Here is a 23779-nt window from a genome sequence, read left to right as displayed (position 1 = left end):
TATTCGATATAAATGCAAAATCGTCATAATCATTTAGTGTAAAGTGAGTTTTAGACGCTCCTAGCCCGCGAGGCCATGTGGTGGGGTTGTCTGTCATATGCATGAGGTCCAGCTAGTGCCATAGCCAGTGCCGACCCATTTTAGGTCCCATTAGTGGTGCATCTACCAGGAGCCGCCAACAAGTGGTGGTTCTCGAATCTAGGGTTTTTAGGGACCAAATAGTTGGTTTATGTCCTTTGACAAGGACCGTCAAGCCGAAATATAAAAAGCAGAATGTGCTGAGAGGGCTAGTCAGCGGTTGGAGATTGTAAGATGGTATTCTCCTCAAAGGAGCAACCCATTACGCATAACTGACAATGGTTCTAGTAACCTAGGTGTTATGAGTAGCTCTTTGAGTGCAAGGGGAAGTCTTGGTACTTCCTATTTCCAGTTAATCAACCCACAACAAGTGGGGGTGTAGTGTTGCGTACACAAACTCCTATTGTCAATCCAGTTGTAGCCATGGCACAACCTATCGCAATTCTAGTAGGTACACCAGATTTAACAGCATTAGGAGCACCGTTGCCCATTTTCCATGGGCTAGCAGAAGAAGAAACATTAAGGATTTTTAAACACTCATGTTCAACTATCGAATCCAAGACGAAGGACACCTAATGATGTTCTTCAACATGACGTTAAAAGGAGGAGCGGCAATGTGGTATCACGGTCTAGAAGCCGAAACCATAACTAGCAGTGCCCAATTCTTTATGGCTTTCCGTAGGGAGTTTTCCCTTGAGAAGGGTGGACAATATTGGTTGCATGTTCTGAATGTAACATGCCAAGAGCCAAATGAGAATGTCGAGGCATATGCCAAGAAACTAAAGCAAGTTCTTCGCAAACTTAACGCTTATATTACCATTCCAATGGTGGCTGTGTAGTTGCAATATTTCCTACATGGATTGGATTTTAATATCCAGGTGCAACTGAGTAGTGCTGCTTTGGCTGATACTGACACTACCATTACCCTAGCAGAAGGACTAGAGTCACGCTTGCAAGCGGCTTATGTAGCAAGGATAAATTGGAATGGTAATAATTTGGCCTTGACCAATGGGAGTCAAGGGGACCCCATGTTAAATACGAGTGGCAGAGGGAGTATTATGTCGAATTTGCCTATATTACCAGCTCCTCCTAGCATGACTATGCCTATGGCTAGTCAGGCGGCCTCGCTAAACAGTGGTGGAAACCAAACAATGAATCTTAATGTTGTCCCAATTGGTCAGCGGCCAATTCCTAATCAAGTGGTTAGGCCCATGGGATGACAGACTGACGATAGCGGCTATGAGTCGAGTGCTTCTAATGTCCTTGGTGAAGTTAAGGACATGATAAAGCACTACACCGATATGATCTCTGAATAGTATCGACAAATAGCTGTGGATGTCAATTTTCTTAAGAAGCAATAGAATTTGATAGGGAGCCAACGCCCTGAAGAGGGTGGTCCCTCAAGATTCAGTTGTAAGTGGTGTGGGGGCCAACATTTCCCTAGGAATTGCCTGAATGTCAAATGTGATATTTGCGAGAAGTCTGGCCACTTAGCTGCTACCTTTTGGAGTAAGATTAGTTCTCTCCAACAAGGGAGTAAACAACCACGTCCAGTTAACCATCACACACAAGGGAATAATCTCCAGTAAGACGATGGACTAAGGCAAATACTGCAAAGAGGAAAGGCTGTTGTAGAGGAGTTACCTCATGGCAGTGGAGTCAGCCTTATTGAGGTTGTACATGTCAATGATGCTGAAACTTCTAATCTACGAGTCGTAAAAAGAGGTCAAAATATTAAAGAGGGTGACAAGGGAATTGTAAAACTTGTCGAGGGAAGCCCTAAACAAGATGCTAGGGAAAAGCAAGTCTTGAATCCTGATATGGAAGGTGGACCGTTAAGACCTGTTGGTAGATCCCGAGGAGGATAAAGGATTTCCAAGAAAGAAGGTAAGGGCTAGAAAAGAGGCACCAAAGCCGATTGAAAGACCAAAGGAGAGAATGGTTTGGCACGAGAAGAGAACTCTGGCTAATTACCACGACTTTGACCTAGCAAGTTCCCTTTGTGAAGTCAAACTAGACGTGAATCTCCTGCAATTGATTAAACTTTCTCTAGGAGTATGCAAGGAATTCAAGAAAATTAGGTATATAATAGAACCATTGGGTATAGTTAGAGTGGGGGAAGATTGGCTTGATCATGCTAAAAAGAATTGCCCTAGGGTTCCAGCATATGTGGATGGATTATTAGTGGAGCATGCTATCATGGACACTGGATCCTCTATCAATATCATAAGTTCAGACTTGATGGATAGGTTAGGTCTAGAGATCCAAAAAGACTGTTCCACACTTCTTAGGATGGCTGATGATAGTCTAAGACAACCATAAGGTTGCATTACTAAGGTCCATGTTACAGTTGCGAGCATGGAATGCTATCTGGACTTTAGGGTGATAAGGTTTGCAGGATGTCCTAGCTATCAAGTTTTGCTAGGCAGGCCATGGATTCTACGGACAGACTATCAAGTCGATATATCTGCTAGTCGAGCGATTCTAGGTCGAGGTGCCCATCGTGTAATAGTGGATGCTTACTCTGAATCTTCTCAAAGTGAGAGAGCTCCACTATCCTCCAATGAACTAGAAACAGTAGATGATCCATTTGGTAGTGAGACATCATCGAGCGATGGATCTAAGGAAGGGTCCATTACAGAGGATATTTATTAGATAACCTTGAATGAGCCGATAGAGCCTCATGATCGAATAAGAGATGCAAACATTATTGAGCTAGATCTTGGTACGCTAAATTATTTGCAGCCAATTAAATTAGGGTCCATGCTCAGTTTGGAAGAAAGAGAGGATTATGTGTCCTTAATTCGAGAGTTTCGCGATATCTTTGCTTGGAGCTATGACGAACTTTGGGGTATTCTTTCCGGTCTAGCTGTGCATACTATTCCTGTAAAGGAAGGTACCCACCCTGTACGTCAAAAAGTAAGGTGTATGCCTTTTGAATTAAGGTACGGGTTATACGAGGAACTACAGGAGTTTGCGGAAAGCAAGTTTGATCTTCCCTATTCAACATACTGAATGGTGCTCACCAGTTGTGATCAGGAAGAAGAATAATAATCAAATCCGTCTTTGTGTAGATTTTACAGAGCTGAATAAGTAGACTGTTAAAGATAACTACCCACTGCCGTTTATTGACCAAATTTTGGATCAACTAGTGTGTAGGGAAATATATTCGTTCATGGACTACTTTGCAGGGTATAACCAAATGGCGATTGTTGAGCAAGACAAGCTAAAAATGGCATTTATTATAGTCTTTGGTAGCTTTGCGTACCATGTGATGACATTTGGGTTGTGTAATGCACCTATTTTGTGGCAAAGAACAGCCGACAAGACCTTTGGTGACATCTCCTCAGAGGAGCTAAAAGTATTCATTGACGATCTGGGGGTAGCCACCGTAAGGGATAGACAGTTGATCATTTTGCACAAGTGTTTTGAGCATTGCAGACAATTTTGCATAGCTCTTAACCCACGGAAGTGCATCTTCGGAGTCCCTTATGGGCTCTTGTTAGGCCATGTGGTCAGTTCCGTAGGGATTGCGAGACTGATCCTGAAAAGATCAAGGTCATAGTCGCCATGAGTCTGCCACATACTCCAAAGGTAGTGCATAGCTTTCTGTCATCAATAGGGTATTATCAGAGGTTTATCAATGCCTTCACAGAAAGAACGTTGCCGCTGACAAACCTATTGTCCTTTAATTGTCAATTTTCATGGAGTGATGCTTGCAAAGTATCTTTTGACAATGTGAAGCAGGAGCTTGCCAAAGCACCTGTTCTAAAAGCACCAAAAAGGGGTGAAATGTTCTATATATTTTCAGCAGCAACTATGTATAGTATCAGGTGTTGTTTGGCCCAAATTTGGGAGGAAAAGTGGTACCATCCGATAGATTTTGCCAGTCGAAAGTTGGGCATATCGAAAATTAACTACACCTATATGGAGAAGTTGTGCCTTGCAATGGTATTTGTGACCAAAAATTTCAGGCACTACATTCTTTATGAGAGGGTGGTTTTTTATATGAAGGCGGAAGGGCTTCGATTGTTGTTGAATAAGTTACAGACGCCTAACCGTTTAGCAAAGTGGTTAATCACTTTGTAGGAATTTGATTATGAGATTAAGAGCAAGCCGCCAAAGATTTAGGGCATTGTAGAGTGTCTTGTGGATTTTGGAGAACCAAAAGAGGTCGTGGCTGAAGGAAGTAACATGGAGACTTTGTTCAAGATTGATACGACATCTATTCCCTCCTAATATGCTGCTATAACGCACTATCTTTCTACGGGAGAGATTGGCGCTACTTTATCAAAATCGGAGAAGAGGAAAATTAAACTGCAGGCATTAAAATTTGCCTTGATCGCAGGAACATTATATCGGTAGGGTGTTGATGATATTTATCGCCGATGTGTGATGCCTAACAAGGTTCCCTTTATTTTGGAAGAGTGCCATGACTTTGCTTGTAGAGGGCACTTTGCTGGGCGGTTAACAGCATAGAAAGCTTTAAGAGTTGGATATTGGTGGCCGTCCATCTTCTAGGATTCATTTGACTATGTCAAGAGATGTGATACATGTCAAAGACATGATAGTCGAGAGAATAGGAAGTGTCCACTTACGTCGATTATGGCTACCCTTCCGTTTGAGAAATGGGGCATCAATTTTGTGGGACTGATTACCCCATCGTCTACTACTTAGAAAAGATACATTATAGTAGCAATTGATTATTTTACAAAATGGTCAGAAGCACGGGTGACGAGGTAGGGCAATGAAAAGAGACTGCCAGTTTCCTACTTGAGAAAATCATCTGCCAATTTGGTCCACCAAAAGAAATAGTATCGGACCGTGGAACTCACTTTTTAAATAAAGTGATTAAAAGTCTAACCGAAGCTTGAAAAATCAAGCATAACAAGATGACCCCCTATAATCTGCAAGCAAATGGATAAGATGAAAGTACCAATAAGTAGCTTGTGGGTATCCTATCCAAGATAGTCTCCGAAAAGAAGCGGGACTAGGATACAAAATTATATGTGGCGGTTTGGGCATATAATATGACGTTTAAACAAGCCACTAGCCACACCCCATTCAAAATAGTTTATGGGGAGGAGTGTGTTTTACCCTTAGAAATTGAGTTGCTGACCATAAGATTCACAATCAATCATTCTTTGGGTGATGAAGATGCTTTATTTGAGTGGTTTACGACTATAGCCCACTTAGATGAGCTCAAATTCCAGAGTTTGTTGCACCAAGAGGTAGCTAAACGTCAGATGAAACTGTCGCATGATCTAAAAGCGAAGAAATATACTTTTAAAAAGGGACAGTTAGTTTTATATTATGATGCGCATAGGGAGCTATTTCCAGGAAAGTTGGAACCTTGATGGGATGGCCCTTACAAGATAGTTCGGATAGGTAAAAATAAGTCCACAGTTCTATTAGCTCATCTACAAGGAGTGGAATTTAAGAATAAGGTTAATATTGATAAGATTAAGCCTTATTATTTCTAAGTATGCTAATGCGGAAAAATGCATTGCAGGTCCATGCTAGGGCTAATTGGAGGCCTGCAGGAGTGCTTAAATTGGTTGATGGAGCGGTTAATCCCTTATTTGGAGAACCCATATCTCGAGCAAAGATATCATCAGGGGAGGCTTATCTGGTGGAGCAAGGGATATAAAGTGATTGAGCAAGAAGACGGTACCTTTGTGTGGGAAATTAAAGTTTTATGCCATCACTGTTTACAAATCTTGATAAGCATCCCTGTTGAGTTTAATGAAGAAGGTGCAATAGAGCCATCAGTTCATCCTCTAAATATGTTGAACTTTGACTATCATAATTACGAATAAGGGAGTTCTTGATGGTTGGCTGTGTAAACCCAAAATGGACGTATACATTATACTTTGATGGAGCGTCCAGGGGCCCTAATAGAAAAGGAAGTGTTGGAGTAGTTATCTGAGATCCACGACGTAGAGTTACAATGAAATTAGCTGCTTACCTCGGGGTAGGATTCACTAACAACATGGCCGAGTATAAAGCCCTAATTATGGGATTGAATATTGCTAAGAGAGGTGGTATTAGGCGGCTGTTAATAAAAGGGGATTCCCAGCTAATTTTAAATCAACTCAATGGGACATATACAGTCCGGAATCCTCTCCTTCATATGTATCGTCGAACTGTTATAACCCTACTTCATGAATTTGAGAGCATATCTCTTCAGCTGATTCTACATTATTAGAATCAATTTGCGGATTCCTTAGCTAATTTTGCTTATGAAGATGATCTCTTTTTCAACTGTGGTACTAGTCCGAATGTTGTTATTGATGATGAGACATGACCTGCTCGCTTGTGGGGGATGCTATCAGACACCACGTGTTATATGGCAGGCGATGGTTGTTATGGGTACTGCAAAGAGTAGCTGAGACCCATCTACCATTGCTATCTTGGACCCATAGGTTGATCTGCCGACATGTTATGTGTACTCCTCTTGCTACATATGCGAGAGGTGTGGGCCATACTTTGATGCATTTAGTCTAGGGCAAAGAGCCCTATTTTTCCCCTTGGAATGGAGCGTATTTGCGTATATTTGCCTTCTTCCAAGGAGGGATCTCTATGAGCTGGTTTGTTTGTTTCATTAGGCCAAGAGGGCCAATAGCTTTAACTAGTTAATGTTTGATTTCTTTAGGCTAAGAGGGCCAGTTGTTTTCAAGTTTTAATAATCTATCTCTTTAGGCCAAGAGGGCCAGTTAGTTTGCAGTGAAATGTGCTATTTCTTTAGGCCAAGAGGGCCCTATCTCTATTTGGTGCAGGTACGTTTAATGCTTTGTTGTTTTAGTGATTGCACCATACAAGTTGACAAAGTCGCTGGAGGGAGGCGTTACTGCAAAGGAGCTTCTTGTGGCCATTCCACGTGGTTTCGTCCCCTTTTCGAGTTCTTCCCTTAAGCAATTAATGATATATGTGTGGGTGAGGGTTACTTTCTTTTGTTTATTGGGGACCGACACTTTAGGCATGAAGTCCCAGGTTTAGGTTTTGTATGTCTGGGGGAGGTTTGAGTAGTCCTTGCCTCCTGCAAGGCATTGTCAGGCATTGAAAGACATATTTTAGAGGGGAGTTCTAGTGACCCTGTTCTACTGACCTACTAGGCGGCCATTCTAGGAGTTCTTGCTTAGTTGTGAGGCAGTTAGAGAAGCTTGCTAGAGAAAAATGATGATGAAAAAAGAAGAAAATCCCTAAACATCTCAAAGAAAGTATATATATACAAAGGTGTGTAAAAAGGGGTTTTAACCCCTATAAAAATAGAAAAGGAAAGAAAGAAAAATTCTTGAGCTATTGTTTTTTGCCTTGCAAAGGCCTGGTAGGTTCCTAGGGACGAGTTAGACCCAGGGCCGATGCCTTACCCTTCCTTGGGGTGACATCTTGCCATTAAAAAAAGAAATAAAAGAATGTTGCAGCGAAAATAAAAGTGAGCGTTAGAAAAGGATTAAGTGTCACCTCGCGAGGGTTTGGTAGGTTTTTGGGTACCGAGATAGGACCCGAGGCGGATGCCCTGTTCTCCTTGGCCACTATGCTCAGCTCCCTCCTTTTTACATGCTCGAGTATGGAAAAATGAAAGCCTAAAAGAAGAAAACCTGTGCCAAAAGAAAATATTTCTTGATCAGGTTATAGGAGTCCTCGCCTAGTAGGAGCTCCTGGTTGAGTTGTCCTTAGTCAAGAAGGTAGGTCTGACCACCACTTAGGGCGACCTCTTTGATAGTTCTTTTTAGTTTGATCGTGTTGGAGCAATCGGTTAGTGACTACCTTTGGGCCTTCTATCAGATTATGCTGGGCCTACTCCTCATGGATTTCATGCCTTGGTTTTGTCAGGGGGTAGGATATGAGCTGTGATGTGTTGTGTTGTGTTGTGTATTTTTTGTATTAGCTTGATCCTCCTTTTTGTTGTTTATGTGTAGATCTATTCGTGGGATTCGACGGGCTGAGTCACCCTATCCTGTGGTCGCCAATGATAGATGACTTTTAATGTCGAGAAGTGCTTAAAAATAGCCAAAAATTACGAATTTCAGGGGAAAAATAGACTTCATCAAAGACGGCGATGGCAATCAGTACGATTTTAAGCGGCAATGCCCGAAAAGTGCTTAAAAGATCCACTAGACGGCAGTCGGAGAATTTTCATAAATTTTTGGCATGACAGAAGAGACCATGGGAGATACCTCAAAGTGGAGGACTTCAAGACAGATGCCCAGGATTTTTCAGACCATGATTCAGCTATCGGACGTGGAAGAGGGAGTGCCCGGAAGGCCAAAGGCCAAAATGCCAAGTGGGAAAGGACTTTAGGAGAGTCCAAAGGGTGTGACTCTTTGGAGGGAGCCCCAAAAATATAAAAACGTGGGGGGGGACTCGTTTTTTTTCACGCAGGCAAGAAAGAGGGTGCCATGAATCGAAATGGGAGAGAGATGGATTATGGGGCCAAAGAACAACCCCCCAACTAATCGTGGGCATGTTCTTCTTCCTATCTTCACTCTCCATCGCTCCAATCCACTCCTCCAATGGCTGGCCGGTTGTGGAGATGCAGATCTAGTCTTTCTCTCTCCTCCATCTCTCTCCTCTAAGCAGTGATTTGCATGCAAGAAATTAAGAAGAAGAGGGGCTGAAGGATGCTTGTTCGGCTGTGATCGGATTGCTTCAAGATGAAGAGGAGGCTGAGGAAAGAGGTTCAACACTGAAAAATGGTTGTTTGGGCTGCCCGGAATAATTATTAAAAAACCCGCAACATGCAAAACACGCGGTATGCTCCAATTTTATGAAGAAATAAGCTTGTTTTTGTTGTTTCATGGTCCAAATGTTGTTCATATGTGATGAATGTTTGTTTGAATCTTGTTTGCATCATGTTTGAGGGCTGTAACTACAAAAATGCAGAACCTATAATGAGTTAGAGCCGTTATTAATTCTTTAAAATCTGCAAAATGTCATTTTTAATGAAAATTTGTAGTTTTTTCCGATTTTGAGTTGGAAAAAAGAAGTGGAAATGGGATAAACTTAGAGAAAATATTAAATTTTAGTCAAAATAATAAGCCAACATAAATAAATAAATAAATACCTATTTTCCATGAATAATAAATAGGAAAAAATAACAAAAATAGAGAAAATTGGGATTTTTGTGCTAGAAAATATGAAAAAATAAGATTTATGTGTGTGAATGTTTGGCAAGGTCAAAGCATGAGGTCAAGCCTCAGTTTGGCCTCGTTCTTTGTGTTGTAGTACGTGTTTATTATTTTTTATATACAAAAATGACACAAAACAACCATTTACACCTATGCAATGCAGCAACACCTAAAAGGTAAGGGGGGGATGAAGTTTGTGCGACGATCTAATTGCTGAAAAGATATAAATTTTATTTTTCCTCTTTGTGCATAGCATTTTGGAATTTTTCCATTATTAAATATAGGCGACTAGTAGCACGGAAGTTCCGGTGCTAGTCCCTAAAGCAGGGTAGCATGTAACACTTAGTTAAAATTCATGAAAGGGCTGTTTTTCGCACCTCACATGGCTGGTTTCTTTTAATCATAAAATAGTTGTGTAAAATCATCATACACCTTGCATCAAGCATGTCACATGGTATCTCCTGGAATTCATTGCAATTGATTGATAAATTTTGACTAATGCTAAGAGGACAGGAAACCTAAGTTGTCGGTTAAACCGGCGCTTCCGTTGGGAAAAATTTTGTGAGGCAAATCAAAATCTCCTAGAACGTTGAATTACGAAAGAGTGGAGTTTGTGTGAATGTTATATGTGTTACCGACGCATCTTGGGGCCAATCCTCGAGGTGCAGGAGAGTCGCAGTGGAGCCACGGCAATCAGCCCCGAGAGGTGCTTCCCTATGTGTGTATTACGAGGCATTATGCCTATATGTTATGAGATCTCCCTCTGAGGAGAAGTGAAGGTGAACGTTGGACTACATATTCAATATAAACACAAAATCGTCATAAGCATTTAGTGTAAAGTGAGTTTTAGAAGGTCGTGGCCCGTGAGGTCGTGTGGTAGGGTTGTCTGTCGTATGCATGAGATTCGGCTAGTGCCATAGCTAGTGCCGGCCCATTTTAGGTCCCATCATTTAATTCAATAGCTTCAAGAATGGACATCTTGTAGGGCCTTTTTTCAATTGATGCAGCTCATGGTATTAGCTTAATCTCATGATCCACTTCCCTAGGAGAGGTGGTAATTCAATCAACTCTTCTGGAAACACCTCCCCATACTCTTTTAGCCATGATGGTTCTTCATTGGTGACCTCTACCTATTCGGATTTATTTAGCTTGATCAGGTAGACGAATAATCCTTTCCTTATCCCCTGAACTATTCGCGTCCTCAGCTAGCTGGATTTTTGGTATACCTGATTCTCCCTGTGTTGTCACCTGCTCACCTTTAGGATTACGACAGGAGACTTGTCCTTTTCCACAATGAATGTGAGCATCATTCAGGATTAGCCAATCCATCCCGAGTAGGCACTCATAGACTCCTAGACTCGTTACCTTGAATTTAACATATGTGGGCTCATTTTCGAGTAGGATTTCCACCTTAGTAGTTTGTCTAGTGCAAGTGATTTCTCACCCATTTGCTATTTCAACAAGCAGGGTAGGTGAAGCTACAGTACCTTGGTAATCTGATGGTGTTTGGATTACTGAGAACTAGTGGTGTGGCCCCTTTTTGTGGAGATCAGCATGAACGGTGCCCTCTCTATCTTAGATTTCATGGACGGGTCTTCTTCTTAGTTGATTCCCTTAGTGGAGATATTGGAAGTTTTTGCCCTTCCCATTGCTGCACGACCACAGCCATGGGTAGCTCTAACTTGGCCACTAAATTTTCCTTGGCAATGATCTCTGCCAAGTTTGGGACATTCCCTTTTGAAGTGTCCAGGTTCATTACAATGGAAACATTGCATGCTTTGATTGCTTCTTTGAGTGGGGACAAAGACACTAATTGCATTTTCCCTTGACTTCTTCCATTGTCCTTGACTTTGTCCTTGAGCCCTCTTGAATTGAGCTTTCAACAGTCTTAGATTCTAGTCCTTGTAAGACCATGGTCTATTATTCCTGGGACTTCTTGGGCAATAGGTCCCGCTCTTATCAATGTGTCTTGCAAATCCAAAGGATGCATTGATTCCAACTGAGTGTTCAATGGTGGGTTCACCCATCACAGAACTTTGAAACTTGTTGGGGAATGCTCATGGTCAGAGCGTATTTCAGTAAGGAGACAAATCTCGAGTAGTACGCTTCTAGTGATAGGCCGAATTGTTTCAATTTGAAGAACTCGTTTATCTTCTAAGTTCTATATGCAGGTGGCATGTATCTTCCCTGCACTGCTTCCTTTAGCTTATCCCAAGTTATTGTGTTTTCAAAAACTGCTTGGTCCTTACACCATTGCTTCCTGTAGAGCCTAGCTTCTCCGGTAAGTTTAAGCTTGGCAACCATGGCCTGGTTCACAGGTGATGTTCTTACTGCACTAAAGTAATCTTCCATGGATTCAATCCATACTTCGGCATCACCTTCAACAGTCTTCCCTTTCCCATCGAATTCTAGTGGTTTAATCTATTTGAGAAGAAAATTCTTCTCTTGTGCCTCCGCGAACACAAGACTCTGGTTCTACGCTTGGGGTTGTATTTGGTTTTGGATTAAAACCTTCATGTTAAGATAACATTTACATTTCTCTACATCTTGAATCAATGCACAAAATTATTTTTCATCGATACTGTACAAAAATTTAAATGAACATAAAATTGTTTTTTATTCATAAAGAAGCATAAGCCTCGAGCATAGTTATTTAGGAAAAGATAGACATTGGTTGGGGTAATTTTCCTTTTCAATAGATACATCAATGCCAAGTTAATAATTCCCTATTGGATTCAACTACAGGGATAGAATAGTAGTATGGGTTGAGAAAATGGATTCTCAAGACGTGATAAGTCATGGGAAGTTCAGGAAGTCCCCGGTTTTGATAGCCATAACGTTCGTTTTGCGCCATTACTTTAATTCTGTCAGTTGGGCAAGAATTTGACCATCTTGTCATCATAGACATAGCGATTCTATTCTACTTGTTTGGATTCAATGTGTAGGATGTAATTTAGACGAGCCTCATGGAAGATGAATAACTTGATAATCTTCAAGTCTTCCAACCATTTTAGTCTCTTCAGGTTATTTTAAAGATAGGCGAGTTGGTTGGCATCTATATAGTAGTATCGTGTGCTCCAAGTCCAACGCCTTTCCACATACAGCGATGAAGGGTTGTAGAGTCGATCTAAGATCCCCATCATGTTCGATCGTTGTTGATAACTTGAAGAGTTCATAGCTGTCTTGAAGATGATGTGAAATACGAGGAACCTGATCCATGACTCATAAGTCTGAAAGCGGCAACAATCCACAACTGAGTGAAGAGAAAATATATATATATATATTTTTTCTAATGAAAATATCTCTTCACTCTACCTGGATTAATCCTATTTGGATTGTTCTATTCATTCATTCGCTCTGATACCAACTGTAATGTGCCGATCTGTTGGCTACCCAAGCACGCTTTAGCGGTCCATTAAGAAATGAATCCAAGTGGTGTCGCCACTCGGAACTCCCATGGAATGTTTCGAGATTTTTGCTTAGGGTTTCTGGAGTCTAACTCGCAATGGAATGTTTGCGGCCGAACCCACTAGCATGGACCTAAAATCTGGGTTCCTAGGGGTTAAGGTCTCGTGACCACATTCTAGCGTCGGGTCCTAGACATCCTACTTTACACGGGGATACCCAAGCCGAAGCAGATCCATGCCGCACTTGGTTCAAAGAGAATGGGAAACGAGAGAGATGCACCGCTCAACCTCTCTGCCCATAAGCATAGTCCCATTCCGGTCCCATAGATGATTTTAAGAGCCAACGTATACTTTCATGTTATAGAATATGTGGCGAAACTTGTATTTTAGACTTTCGAAAGTGTGGTGATTTGTTCTCTAAACCAAAAATATCCTATAATTAGTTGGCGAATATTTTTTATGAAAATAATAAATTAATAAAAGGTTTAAAGTGTCAAGGAAAGAGAATTTCATTAATAAGCTGGTGAAAAACTATGGAGGATTTGCAAATTAAATTGGCTAAGTAGGAAGATTCTTGGAAAACTAGTCATTTGCAAGTTTTGCCTAGGAATAATTTCGTGCGTAGATGCATATGGTGTGATAGCCCTAAGCATGAGCACAAAGATTATGAATAATTTAAGAATGTTATGTAAAAATTTTTGATTTTTTGGTTGGATTGAAAGATCTATGCAACCAAGAATGATAAGTATATTGCTATAAATTTTGGTAAGGGTGGAATGAAGAAGCTTTTTGAGGATATGACTACTTGGACATATTATGTAGCCACAGGAGATACTTTGGCTTATGGTGTTCAGATTGAAAAGAAACCAAAGTGTAAGTCAAAGTTATAGACTTTTACTTTATAGGCTATAAATAAGGACTAAGTGTAGCAAATAGATTTATCAGGTGCAAGGAAGAGCATCACAACAAAGATTGGGTGGGGATCTCCAATTGATAAATACTCAGTTTATACCTATTTAACAAAGACCTTAGGTACATAAGTGATTGTTAAGGAAAAGTGAGAAAGGGATGATAATTCCAAGAAGACTACAAGGGGTGAGCCTACAACACCACCTTCTAGACCATGACCTGAATAGAATAAAGAGGATGCACAGAAGAAGTAGAAGAAACAAGATGCTAGACCAAAGAAACAACCAAGTTACAAGCCTGCTTTAGATACTAAGTCCGCAATAGATCTTAAAAGCATATTTAAGGAGAGAATATTGAATAGCAAGATTGAATTCACATTAGGAGAGATTTTGGGAATTGCAAAGAGAGTTTCACGAAGAAATTATAGATATCATAAAGAGAAAGAAACATGTGATTCAGACTATAGAAGAGCCTACCATGTAGGGTATCACAATTGAGGAGCTATCTAAGGAAAGTGATGATGAAATTCTTGTTGAGAGTGTTGTAGTACATCCAAAGATTGTGAAGAGTATACAACCAGTGTACTATGCAGAGGAACATGCACTTGTAATGATTACTTGCATACATTTTTCTAAAAGTCATTCGGCACGAGCAACCATTGAGACAATGCTTAAGATTGGAGAGAAAGAGACACCATGTGTTGCCTTGCTATATCACAACTCAAAGATAAATGTTATAGTTTGTCATTTGTATGAGAGCAGAAAGTGGCTTGTAGATGTAGAACATGGTTGATAGATGAGAGCCACCAATAATATTGCAAGAGAACTATATGCAACATTTCCGAATATGAGGGTGTCCATAGGGAATGTTCAGGATGATTGTCATTTCTTAATGCAAGATTCATGTTCTTATGATGTCATTTTGGGTCACCCCTTTATCATGAAGCACAGATGGAAGCAAAGGTTATAGATGATGGATCTCCATGTATGTAGATCTGAAGCAAAGATGGGAAAACAGAGGTGCAAAGTGGTTCCAATTTTGTGCACGTACATTCCCTAGATATGTACCATGAGATTGTTGATTTTATGCAACAAAGAGGGTTGGGTACTGAGTTTTCTCAACAAAAAGAGTTATTTTCTTATGTATTTCAACAAACACAGAAGAGGGATAAATTATCAACCAGTAGAGTTGCAAGGGGATGAGTTATTTCAACCAAAAGAGTTTTATATATGCTAACTCATTTCAACATACAAAGTTTTGGGGCTATTTATATGTAGTCCAAAGAGACAATGAATGATTTATTTCAACTGATAGGGTTGGGTACTTCCCATTTGCAGCAAATTTTGGGTTTACAAGAGAAAAAGAGTGAAGCCAAGGTTCAAACCAAGTACAAAATAGTTGACAAGAAAGTGAAACCAGTTTCATGGTCTTTACCTCCTAACAATGATGAGCAAATGAAGAGGGTTGCCAAGCAACTGAATTTGAGGAATCCAAAAAATATTTTTCAGCAAAGACATTAACAAAATTGAAGATTGGGAATGGGAGTTCTTGCTTCTTGCAAAGAGACAATGCTTTGAGGAGAATATGCTCACTATTAATACAATGTTTAGAAAGATCGAAGCTATATCGACAACAAATTCAAAAGAGACACTGAAAGAGCATACTAATGATACCTTGACTAAGAGTATTAATACTAAAATACTTGAGAATGTAGATGAAATGGATAAAGTGCATGTAGATGGTATAGACTCAGGATGATACAGAAGAACTGGACATTTTGATTGAGGATGTTAATATGCAAGATGCAAAAGTTAGAGAGGAGAGTAAAGATGACATTGTGACAATGTTGCTTGTACAAGACAAAGATACTTTCAAACATAGGTGTTTTTCCCAAATTAATCACAGAGAGATGTGCTATGGATTGCAAAGCTAGAGGGGGTGACGATACTCGACCTGTGTTTCAGACATGGATGCTAAAACAAGGAGATGCATATATACTTATCTATGGATTTCAAGAGTTTCACCAACCTGAAAAAGGAATGATCGAATATTCAAGTGATTGTCTTCAAGAGGGCGACATATGTAGAATGATGAAGCAAGTTTTCAATCCTAGCAGACTCCAGGTGTTGCTAAGTATGATATATAGGTTGTTTAGACCAAAAGTGAATGTATGGGATGCATGCATGCCTTATTGGTCGATTATTCAAATGGCTGTTTGATCTAGGAAGAGGGATATTATTGTAGGTTAATGCAGTAGTCAGGTTGGAGAAAAATTGAAGATCTTGACAACTGTTCTATGTGAGCAAGGATTTATGGTGGCTAAAACTTCTAGGATGGGCTTCTATACCTAGGGAAGAGGCCTACCAAGTTTGGTTGTCATCCGACTTGGTATGCAAAAGTTACAGGGACAAGAAGGTCGATGTTTGGCCAAGACTACGTGTAGTAAAAGACAGTTGCAAGTTGCACAAAAATTTTTAGGTCTGAAATATTTGAAATTTAGTTTTGAGTTCTTCACAAGAGTTGTAGATCAAAATCAAGGCTACAACTTTGCAGAAGAAAGCTTAGCAATCCAAGTTACGGATCAAAAGATATGGTCAATTTTCTACAAGGTGGTCCTGTCAGACAATTTTTCAAGCACAAAGAGATTGAATCTAAAGGATGTAAAGTATTGTATGCGACATATACTTTAACAGAGGTGGATAGGATTGACTTGAGGATACCCAAAGTAGGGAAAAGGTTCAAAGTGTCCTTGCCAGGCAACCTCAAGGCCTGGTGCTATTCACCCTCGCCACAGCAGTACATTTCATCCCTTTGATGCTTTGGCGGTGCTCATTAAGCCCCATATACCTTCCTTACTACTCAATGAAGCACCTAGGGTTGTTGCTTGACAAAGGGGAAGCCTATTTCTTCCTATTTCTTACTACTAACAATTGTGGTGCTGCCTGAGATTAGAGTATCATTGAGTGGCCTAGATGTTCAAAGAGTAGAGAGAGAGAAAGGGAAAGACTCCATATCCATGAGCCTTCAGGCTCTCAAGCTCATTCCCTCATTTCCACACACTAAACTGAAAAGCACGCACACACTACAAGATAAAGTGACCTAGTGTAAATGTAGACTAGAATGACTAACTCTAGTCAGGTCACTGACTGACTACTAACCTGACTTATTTAATGTAGTCACATGTAGACAGCTGTACACACTAGCTGTCATAGATGTCAGTCATAGATGAAGACACACTGACAGTGAGCTTGATTTCTAACACTCCCCCTCAAGCTAAAAAACAAAACTCAAATCATCTGCATCACTCCAAGTAGCTGTCTAAAGTGAATGAACTTATCTTTACCAAGTGATTTGGTAAAGATGTCTGCTACCTGGTCTTCAGTCTTCACATGCTCCAAGTCAATCTAATCTGCTAAAACCATTTCCCTGATGAAATGGTAGTGAATCTCAATGTGTTTTGATCTTGCATGATAAACAGGATTTCTTGCTAGCATAACACTACTCAAATTGTCACAGTACAGCTTGACTTTGTTGTCCAAGTGTACTCCCAAGTTATTCAGTAACTTCTGTAACCACTTAGCTTCATAGGCCACTAAGGCCGCACCACGATACTTTGCTTCCGTACTGGACAATGCAACTGTAGGCTGTTTCTTACTCTGCCAACTGATCATGCTACTACCCAATCAAATGCATAGCCACTGGTTGACCTCCTGTCATATGTGCAACCAGCCCAATCAGCATCAATGTACCCCATCAAGTCAAGGGTTTTCCCATATGCATAAAATAGCCCATGATCTGTGGTACCCTTTACATATCTCAGAATTCTTCTGACTGCATCCAAGTGTGGTTTGCGAGGCTTCTGCATGAACTGACTGATCAGCCCCACAGCATAACTCAAGTCAGGTCTAGTGATCATGAGATAGATCCAGCTGCCTACCATCTGTCTGTACATAGTAACATTCTCAATCTCTGTCCCAACATCAATCTGCAGCTTGACATTCTGCTCCAAAGGCGTATCCATAGGCTTGCAATCAGCCATACCATATTTCTGTAACATGTCATGAGCATACTTCTTCTGTAGCAGCCATACGCCTCGAGGTGTAGAGACAACCTCAATCCCCAAAAAATATTTCAGCTCTCCAAGATCCTTGACCTTAAACTTAGCCTGTAAACATGTCTTTATTTCTACAATCCCATTTTCATCATCTCTTGTAATGATTAAGTCATCAATATAGACAACTAGAAAAACATAGCCACTATCTGTCTTCTTCGCAAATAGACTATGATCAGCATCTCCCACTCAGAAACCATGTTGCTGTAAATAACTGCTGATGTGAGCATTCCATGCTCTGGGTGCCTGTTTCAACCCATATAATGCCTTTTTCAGCCGACATACATGTGCTGGAAATTCTGGATGTACATAGCCTTCAGGCTGTTCCATGTAAACCTCTTCTTGTAATTCTCCATTCAGAAATGCATTCTTTACATCCATCTGCCATAGTTTCCAGCCTCTAGCTGCTGCCAAAGCAATCACAGTTCTAACTATAGCCATCTTTGCTACAGGGCTGAAAGTCTCCTCATAATCAAGGTCATACTGCTGTGCATACCCTTTTGCAACCAGCCTGGCCTTATATCTTTCCAATGATCCATCTGATTTACATTTTACCTTATACACCCACTTGCATCCAATAGGTGTTTTGCCCTCAGGCAACTGTACCAAATCCCATGTACAATTTTCAGCCAAAGCTGAATATTCCTCATCCATAGCAGCACGCCAATTCTCATCTGAAACTGCCTCATCAAACTTACTTGGTTCTCTAAAACCTGTTACTTTCGTCATATAAGCATAATGACGGGTTGAATATCCAGTGTAAGTATACCTGTCAACAGGTCGTCTGATCCTCTCTGATCTCCTAAGCTGTGGCTCACTGTGAGCTTGCCTCTCATGAGGCGGCACATAACGGCTCTGTCTAGCACCTGGCGTCATAACGGACGGAATCCCCAATTCACTATCTAAGCTGTCACTGCTAGATGAATCATAACCTGCAGCAGTGAGTGGACCTGTTACATCTTCAAAAACCTTTTCTTTTCCCTTATCTGTTCTCCCCCTCACTGACATATCCGTGTCAGTGGATGCAGTAGTGCGACTCCGTAATCGTCCTGTCCAAGGACTCACTGTAGATGATACATCACCTGTCTGACCAGTCATGGAAGTACTCTCTGCAGGAGTATTTTCAGCATGACTCATACTGGGTGAGCCATCAGTAGGCACTGCAACAGGATTCCCATACCAAGATGCTAACTCATCAAATACCACAACTCTTCTTATGAGTGTCTCATGCGTAGAAGGTACATAACACTTATAAGCTTTCCGTTCCTATGCATATCCAATAAACACACTTTTCACTGCCTTAGGATCCAATTTCTTCCTCTTCTCATCCGATATATGCACATATGCAATGCTGCCAAATACCTTCAAGTGTGAAATATCAGGTTTATGACCATACAGCCGTTCATACGGAGTGACATCATGAATCCCAACTGTAGCGGTTCGATTCAGCACATATACAACAGTCACCACTGCTTCAGCCCAATAACCATTTGGCAAACATTTTTCATTCAGCATAGCTCTAGCTGACTCCATCAAAACCCTATTTTTCCTCTCTGCAACACCGTTTTGCTACGGTGTATAACTGCATGTGAGCTGTCTTCTGATCCCATGTTTAGCAAGATACCTGTCAAAGTAGTTTGAGACATATTCACCTCCTCCATCTGATCTCAAACATGATATGTAATAGCCCAATTCATTTTCAACATGTTTCTTGAAGTCTTTGAATGCATCAAACACATCATCCTTATGTTTTAAGATATAAAGCCAAGTGTACCTACTGAAATCATCAATAAATGAGACATAATATCGTGCACCGCCAAAGGAAGCATTATGTGAAGGACCCTAGACATCAGAGTGTACCAACTGTAAAGGCCTAGTCCTGTTTTTTTGTAATATTCCCACCCGTGAATATTGACTTCCCGCACACGACGTAAACCTTGTGCAAAGGTTATCTCTCGTATTGAAATTATCGGCGGTGTAATGTGTGTCCTGCACGCGAGAAATGGGGTCCTCCGCATTTGTAAATCAAACCCGAAAGTTTGAAACCGCAAGTCTCACATAAACACCCTCTTGGGAGGGGCAATTTGAATATTCAAGGCAAATTTTTTTATTTTTATCCCTTTTTCCCCAGCCGATGCACGACTGGAGAAAAGGGAGTGTGGGGGGATGGGACATAGGAAGGTCGTGGCCTGCATGGGAGGGTGGGAAACCATGCAAGGGGCCACGTGGTGGAGGCCTTCTCCCCCCCCCATGCCTATAAAAACATCCGCTACGTGCTGAGGGCAAAGGCTGGGATACACGTCGCCGTGCTGAGAGGGGGATGCTAGTCGTGTAGAAGGGAAGGCTGCGTGTTGGAGAATCGAAGGAGGAGGAGGCTGCCGTGACCACCGACTGATGCGCCACCAGAAACGCCGCCAAGGGCTGCCGTGACCACCGACTGCTGCGCCACCAGAAACGCCGCCAAGGCTGCCGCCATACTTCCCTGCCATCATCCTAATCACCTCCTCCTTCCTTCGACATTCCCTCCTTCCATCATTGGTCACCCTCTCTTCCACGTGGTTTCTAGAAAGTCAAAAGCCTATTGGAAGCTTCTTTAAGAAGATTCTAAAGGTTTAAGGTCCATAGGCCTTGTTCCTATGTGCCTTCCCCGGTTTAAAACCGCCGATTTAAAACCGGGTGCATTAAGCTCCTATTCTTACGCGAGGAGAAGGTATCGACTCCTGACCGTCTCGAAGGGCAAGAGTAAAGGTTAGAGGGAATCTGCAGGGTCCGTAATCACATCTACAATGGCTCCCAAGAAGTTGCAAGGCGCGCCTGAGGGAGGTTCATCTCCTAGCATTCAAGTGGACATCTCCCCGAGCCCACAGACCCAGGTTTTTATGATTTTTGATTCTACGCGAAAGTAATGCATTAGGTATGATAACTCTCACGGAATAGAAATCACCTATGCATGTTCAAATTTACCAAGCCGAATTAAAAAGGCAATTGAGGAAAATTTGTCTATTTGATCGATTACTAGAATTATCTCATGACATGAAATGGAGTTATTAACATTTTCAATATGATGAACGTGAGTTGTCTATCCATCTTACGACCCTAGTATTATGTTGCCTTATCATGCATTTCAAAGTGACGAGCCTAGAACACCTACAGCCTATCATTATAAGGCTGAAGTTATTAAGTGTATTTTTGACTAGACATGGAAAGAATAAGCTTATGTCGCAATTTAGGAAAAATCTTTATTGTAATGGTTCATGGGGAAAAGTTGTTAACACCCGTAGGAGGTTATCCGAAAAGTAATGGTGGTGTATCAAAAATGAATCTAGGGATTGGCATGTGGCATGTGCTTGCAAGAAAGAATATACCAACACTAACTCTACAATAACCTCATTTAACTACGTTGTAGTTATGAGAGGGTTGCATGTTGCACTTTCATCGTGCATAAAATTCATTCATCAAGTGTTGCATTTGGGAAAGGTTGCAGGATTTAAACAAAGCATGAGGTTCTAAAGTGTAGATAACAAGGTAGTAGACATGATTATTTGAAGTAAGTCCTAGTAGGTCCTAAGAAAGTTGGTATCCAGCTTATCATGTATTTTTACTTTACCAATAAAAGATAGAGTGAGTCGCATGTTTACATGTATTGTGGTAGTCGAAACCATTTTTTTCTGCTTTAGATCTAGTTTATTATCTCTAGGGAAGGATTCATCCTTGTCGCGAGACAAGCATATTGAATTACCCAAATCACCTAGCTGCAAAGGATTCGTATGGGCATGGTTCAGTCAATACGATAGATACCCCAAACACTATCTAGGGATTAGCACGTTAAGGATTCGGTCAAGTTTTCCAATTGTCGCTAAGTCGAAACCTTCATGCCCAATAGTCCTAACCACATTCCCAAAATGTTGAGTTAATTGGATGCTCATGCAAACAATAATCTAGGGTTCCTACCTTAAGGACCAATCGTTCAAAATGATGAAACTCGAATTGAGTTGGAACCCTAGGACTAAACATTGTCGATCTAGTGAAATTAGGGATGGGATGGGTCAAAAGACACCCTAAACCCTGCTTCTCGTCTGAAGATAATTTCGTGACCAGAAAATGCCATTCAATAGGTGAAATGATCTCTTGGAATGGAGGCGACACTTATGCAACAAGTTGCAACGTCGCATAGCCTTGTGGTTTGATCGCAAGAAAGTTTTGCCATTCCTTGGAATGAGGTTGGCAGGTTCTTGCGCAAGTTTAACTTGCAAGGGGATGGGTAGTCATCCTGTTACATCGCTCTCATTAGGGAAAAATTTGCCAAGTTAAGGGAAGTTAGGTAATTTCTCGGACGCAAATGATTAGTCAATAAATTAAAGCGACATGGTCGCCGGGATTACTACTAATAAAACCTAAGGTATTGGTTAAGTTGGGTTAACAGGGTATGACCCTAACCCAAGGACGATAGGAATCTTGCCAAGTTGCAATTGATTCCGGATCGAATGCGGGATGCATTCGGAGAGAAGGAGTCACTCCTTAACAGTTTGCCAGCTAAACGACCACTGGAATTCATTGTGCTTGTAACAGTTTAGAAAGCACTGTTTGCATTGTTTGTTCAAGGAACTAAAGGATGAAAGATATATAAATGCTTCAGGTTGAAGGCCTGAAGGGAGTGGTAGCTCAGTTACCCCCGACTGCCTGCCTGACCCTAACCAAGGGGGTTGTTGACCGCGCCGGGAACGTGGACCGAACCCGCCGCGTGAGGTCTTTCCGTTGAGCTCTACTTGGAGCAGGAGGATGCTTGGGTGCCAGGGGGGGCTCTGGCCGTAAATCCCTCGCCTTCCGGGTCCTGCACAAGAGGCTAACGTGACTCGGGATTGGATCTCGAGGCCCGCATACTAGTCTACGGGCAGAAGCTTGGAATAGTGATCCCTGGTGGATTACTGGATAGCCTTCGGGCGGATTATGAACAAGCCTACAGGCGGAACTCCTTGTATTTCAAAGATAAAAGGATAAAATGATAATAAAGAAGTTGTTTGACATTGTTTTTTTTATGTCACGTGATAAGATTACGTGAAGGAACCAGTGCTTAATAGGGTTAATCAAAGAAGCTGTTTGTTATATGTCAAATTAATGTGTTAGGTAATTACATAACTAAAACAAACCGAGGGAAGTGTGGAGGATGGACCATGGGTCCGTCCTATGGATGGGTGATCCCGGTTAGCCGGGAACTTTTCTCAAAATAACTCGACGAACAGCGGGATGATCATCATCATCAAAGCTAATAATGAGACCGATGACCTAGAGTTACATCCTACCCGAATTTACGCTGTTTTAGGGGAACGAAATGGGACTATGCCTTATGGCAGAGAGGTTGAGCATTGCATCCCTCTCGTTTCCCATTCTCCTTGAACCAAGTGCAGCGTGAATCTGCTTCGGACCTGGCGTTTCTGCGTAAAGTAGTTCGCTCGGGTCTGACGCTAGTTGCTGCTAGTTAATAACCAAACAGGAAAACCCAAATTCCGGTCGATCCTAAGTGGGAACGGCCAGGATACTTCCGCTACGAGGCAGACACGGAAAGACCTAGATTGCAAAACCCGTAACATTCCGTAGGAGTGCCGGGTGGAGTTTTCTAGACATCCTTTCCGATGGACTGCTAAGACGTGTCTTGGATGATTCTAGTGGACACGTTACAGTTGGTATCAGAGCCGACCAACAACGGAATTGTTTTCGTGAGATCTCAATAAAATGAAGTAAAGAAATTGTTGCTGTCCAAACATTTCCTCATCTTCAATACTGTCTTGCAGAACTATGAAGCGTGGAACAAGTTTTTGGTGTTCCGGATCATGTTTATGACTGCAATGCATTCTCCGCATTATAGGCAGAGAATTGAAATGATGAACATCCTGGAGCAGATTTATAACCCATCACCTTTATATATAGAACGAAGATGGACTGGGTCTTCAGGAATCTACTACATAGCTGCCCACCGGTTCGCTTATTTACAAACCAACCTAAAGAGGATCAAGTGGTTGGAAGATTTGAAAGTCGTGAAGCTGTTCATTTTTGTGGAAGCTCACGTAAATTCGACTTTGCATATTCGAGGTCGGAGGGTTGAATTGAACTCATATGTATATGAGGAAGTAACCCGTGTAATCCCA

The sequence above is a fragment of the Lygodium microphyllum genome, chromosome 6 (assembly GCF_053477565.2).
Source record: "Lygodium microphyllum isolate KBCC chromosome 6, Lygodium_microphyllum_v1.1.10, whole genome shotgun sequence".
Lineage (NCBI taxonomy): Eukaryota > Viridiplantae > Streptophyta > Polypodiopsida > Schizaeales > Lygodiaceae > Lygodium > Lygodium microphyllum.
Note: the sequence above shows the minus strand (reverse complement) of the source record.